The sequence below is a fragment of the Triticum dicoccoides genome, chromosome 2B, assembly GCF_002162155.2.
Source record: "Triticum dicoccoides isolate Atlit2015 ecotype Zavitan chromosome 2B, WEW_v2.0, whole genome shotgun sequence".
NCBI lineage: Eukaryota > Viridiplantae > Streptophyta > Magnoliopsida > Poales > Poaceae > Triticum > Triticum dicoccoides.
In genome coordinates, this window is record NC_041383.1 from 65,726,897 (window position 1) to 65,731,967 (window position 5,071).

The 5,071-nt window shown below is 48.4% G+C and overlaps 1 pseudogene; it reads right to left on the reverse strand.

Annotated features, from left to right (window-relative positions):
• Positions 1-454: 454 nt before the first annotated feature.
• On the reverse strand, positions 455-3,476 carry LOC119360481 (annotated as a pseudogene).
• Between the last annotated feature and the right edge of the window lie 1,595 nt (positions 3,477-5,071).

The following is a 5,071-nucleotide window of genomic DNA, read 5'->3' on the forward strand; positions in this document are numbered from 1 at the left end:
TGCATGGGCTCATTCTGTAAAATGACAACCGTTATAATGTACTACTTGCTCTATAACTTAATATAAGATGTTTTTAGTAATAACGATAGTACCAAAAAATGTGTTATATTAAGTTAAGGAATTAAGGACCATCAACTTTTTTCCAGTTATGTGAAATGCATGATCCAAAACAATTGCAGGACCATCAACCTCATTGCAAGTACCCTACAGTGAAATGCTTTGTCTACGAAGCCGTGGCAATCACATCACACGATGAATGTCAGAAGGGCTACTACATTCCAGCATCACTATAAAACTGTTCAGCCATTGGTCGCAACACTTTCAGTAGTTCTAGAGCTGCTGAGTTTTCTGAATCTGTATCTATCCATCTATAGGCAAAAGTTGACACCATCATATCCGAGGCAGCGAAACTTGTGAACAGGTGAACTGTCGGGACTCCCGCTCTGATCTTCTTCTACTGTGCATCGACATCCGGGTATCGCAGCGCGTCGTAGCCTGAATTAGCAGAAATTATGAGCGAGTTAGGCGGCAGACCAATAATAATCAATAAAAGATCAAGAAGCAAAAACCTGAAACAACATAATGTGCAAGAAACTAAACATTTTATACACTATTGCAAGATACTGGACCTAAATTTTATTCACGGTTTAGAAAATTATTAGTATCTTCTCTGCAAAGGTGAAATGAGATGACTGAACTTGATTTGGCCTTTTAGCTTCCATAATTTCTACTAGCGGCAAACATATGGAATCGACGAACTGAATTATCTCAATGAAGAACAGAAATGTCCAACTAGCTTTGATAAATACACTATTTCCATCCAACTACTTTTACTTTCTATAGGACTAGAGCAGTTTCAGCCAATTCCCAGGTTCTAACAGAATGTATCATAATATTACGACCGGTCATGTACAAAACCTGAATACAAATCATGTGCAGAAACAAGATTTAGTTTACTGATATTCATCGTGTTGGAAACTGAATTTTGTTCAGAGGTTATTCAAACACAAGCAAAATGGGCTAAATCAAACAGATATCATCACCATCTACTCTGTCTGCAACTGTTAGTGTGATCAACGGAGTACAAGATTACAACAGTTGCAGACAGCTCACACTAACAGTTTCAGACTTCAACAAATTCAGATAACTGTTTTTCAGACTAGAACAATTTCAGTAAACTGTTCTTCAGACCACAACAGTTTCAGTAACAAATTCAGTCAAAGATTCACCATAGGGGCATGGAGAGAGGCTCTCACCAGGGGTCCCGGCCAGGAAGACGACGATCTCGAGGGTCCCGCCATAGCCACCGTCGGGCAGGTCGACGACGAGCGGGGTCAGCCTCCCGTGGCGGCCCCCTCGGACGCACATGGCGACGTTCGGGTCGTCGACGTCGATGTGGGCCGCCAGGTAGCCTCTCAGGCTGAACGCGGACCTCCCCCTGAACCAGAACTGCTGCCAGCCGTCGTCCTCGGGGTCCTCGGGGTAGGGCCCGTCCTCGAGCGCCAGCACGAACCGGATGCGCCGTCCGGGAGAACTGAATATGGCGGAGAATATTGGGCGGTTCTGCAGTTGAATCGCAGAGAATATGGTTATGTTCTGGAGATCAACAACTGCTCGAAAATTCGGCAAGAACAGAACTGCAGTTCAAAATGAACGACGCCAAATAATCCAATTCGCTCAATCGATAGGAGCAATTCAAGAAGGGGGTCATGGCGAACTCACCGGGCTATGATCGGCAGGCATGGCCTCCTCTCCCGGGATGGGCTCGATGCCTCGGATCTCCCGTTCCGCTCCCCGGCGCGTGAATATGGCGGAGAGGTCTATTAGGGGAGTCTGCAGTCGCCATTAACCATAGTTATGTTCGGGAGATCAAGAACTCTCCTGGCAACTGAAAGAAACTAACACAATTCGCAATCGCCAAAAGCGTTCAAGAAACGGGTCATGGCGAGCTCACCGGAAGCGGGCCAGGAATGGCAGGTATGCCCGCCTCCCTGAAGGGGATGGGCTCGACGATCCAGTACATCATGGAGCTGGCCTTGTCGTCGACGCTGACGCCGGTGGAGTTCCAGGGGAGGTACTTGCCGTTGGCGCGGAGGTAGTGGCCTTCGCCATGGCGGAGCAGGACGACGTCGTCCGCGAAGCCCGACTAGACGGCCCGCCACTTGATGGCCTCCACCTCCGGCTGGTCGTAGTCGCGTAGCTCCGGGCGGAGGCCGTGGTGGCCTCGCCTCGCCGGCGTGGCCGTGGCGGACAGGTAGCGGCCGTAGGCGGCGCTGTGGAGGAGCAGGTACGGGCCATCGCCGTCGGGGTCGCCATCGCCGTCTCCGTTGCCGTCGCCGTCTCCGCCATCGTAGATGTGCACCGCCCACGCCGCGTTCATGGAGGCGCGGTGCTGGCTGAGCGTGACGCTCTCCCCGTCGTCGTCGGCGTGGAGGTAGGTGCGCTGCACGCGGCTCCGCAGCCGCACGTGCTGCCCGTCCTGGAAGCGGTCCGTCGGTCGCCGGCGCTGGAGGGCGGATGCGGTGGGCTGCTGCGCCTGCGCGGTGGGGAGAGGAGGGACTCCGGCGAGGAAAGCTGTTGGTTGAGGCGGTTGCGTTGGGCGCCAAAGGCGATGTATTTGAAGGCGCGGCAGGTGCTGGCTTTGGGCGGGCTTGCGGGCCGTATCCTCCGCCAAAGCCCACACTACCTAACACCGTCTCTTCCTGCACAGGCCCGCATCACGAGCCTCTTTCCTTATCATAGTTGATAGTCATTTTGTCTCAAAAAGAAAAGTTGATAGTCATTTTATTACTACAACCAGCCGTTTTTTTAGGGCCGTTGTTGCGAGTGAGAGACCAAACTTTTGGGCAATAGCTTCAGTAGCGAGGACGCCCGGGCAATATTCGATTGTTCTATTTCCCGTAGCTACCATGTTTCCTTCTTTTTTTTTGCGGGCTAAAAGAGATTTTCATTACTTAGTGATTGGGTATACAATCATTGTGATACAGCAAATCAATCTCACGAGGTCCTGACCTCAACCACACTGCCGTGCGCGTGGTGTGGTGTCCAAGCCGAGCTAGGCGGTGAGCTACATTATTACATTCACGGCGTACCGAACAGACGAAGTGTTGGCGCCCTTGTTGCAGAAGCCGTTTGATCTCACCGACAATGGCCGCACTAGGCGATCTGTTGGTCTCCACGCAGTTGATCATCTTGACTGCCGTCTGGGCGTCCGACTCCAAGATGAAGGGCGCTGCACTCCACTCAAGAGCAAGGCCAATGCCTTCCATGCATGCAAATAGTTCCGCCTCCAGTGCATGATCGCATGTGTGAAGGAGCCGACATGAGGAGAAGATAATAGCCCCATGGTTGTCTCGTAGGATCATGCCTACACCTCCCGTACCAGTCTCCTCCATGAATGCTCCATCTACATTTAATTTGTTCCAGCCAGGTGGTGGTGCTTCCCAGTGGTCAAGCGGTCGTCCAATCACCGCCATTGCGGTTTGCTTCTCCTTTTTCCGAGCAGCATGAGCATGAGTAATCACCATCTTCCCTTTGTCAATATCTCCCATAGGGTATTGCTGGATGGTTAAAAGAGAGTCAATGTAGCTGCATATGAAGCGTTTAGACGCTTCCGTCGGTGGTGGCGACTTGTGGTGTGTAATCTCATTCCGTACATTGCCAGATACGCCACAACGTCATCAAGAGTGGGAGGCGCTCCTGCTCACCACAATTGTCCAGGAGTTGGAGTAGCCAGTCTGTTTTTGTGTCGTGTACCTCTTCCATAGCTATCATGTTTCCTTTGTAATTGTAATCCCTAAGAATAGCGCCCCAAACCTCCTCATCAAAGGAAGCATCTACATTTAGTTTAACCTGGCCATAGGGTGGTCGGAGGGGCATGAGCAACTTAAACCCTACATCAGTAATTATTATAAAAATCTGTCCGTAGCCTTGCTACCTCTTGAGCATGAGTTGGTTTTTTCCTTGAAGAGGAAAGGGTGATGCAGCAAAGTAGAGTAAGTATTTCCCTCGGTTTTTAAGAACCAAGGTATCAATCCAGTAGGAGACAATGTGCAAGCCACCGAATACCTGCACGAACAAACACCAACTTGCACCCAACACGATAAAGGGGTTGTCAATCCCTTCACGGTTATTTGCAACGTGAGATCTGATAGAGATGGATAAACGATAAAGTAATATTTTTGATATTTTTGGTTTATGGAAAGTAAAAATATTGCAAAGAAAGTAAATAGGAAACTAAAATTGTAGAGCGGAGACTTATATGGTGGAAAATAGACCCGAGGGCATAGGTTTAACTAGAGGCTTCTCTCAAGATAGAAATTATTATGATGGGTGAACAAATTACTGCCGAGCAATTGATGGAAAAACGCAAAGTTATGACGATATCTAAGGCAATGATCATGAATATAGGCATCACGTCCGTATCAAGTAGACTGACTCCTGCATGCATCTACTAGTAATACTTCACACATTGACCGACTCCTGCCTGCATCTAGAGTATTAAATTCATAAGAACAGAGTAACACATTAAGTAAGATGACATGATGTAGCGGGATAAACTCAAGCAATATGATGAAAACCCTATCTTGTTATCCTCGATGGCAATATTACAATACTTGTCGGTTCCCCTTCTGTCACTAGGATCCAGCACCGCAAGATTGAACCCAAAGCTAAACACTTCTCCCATTGCAAGAAAAACCAATCTAGTTGACCAAACCAAATCGATAGTTCGAAGAGACTTGCAAAGATATCAAATCATGCATATAAGAATTCAGAGAAGATACAAATAATATTCATAGATAAGTTGATCATAAATCCAGAATTCATATGATCTCGACAAACACACCGCAAAAGAGTATTACATCGAATAGATCTCCAAGAACATCGAGGAGAACATGGTATTGAGAATCAAAGAGAGAGAGAGAAGAAGCCATCTAGCTACTAGCTATGGACCCGTAGGTCTGCGGTAAACTACTCACGCTTCATCGGAGAGGCAATGGTCTTGATGTAGAAGCCCTCCGTGATCAAATCCCCCTCTGGCAGGACGCCGGAAAGGGCCCCTAGATGGGAT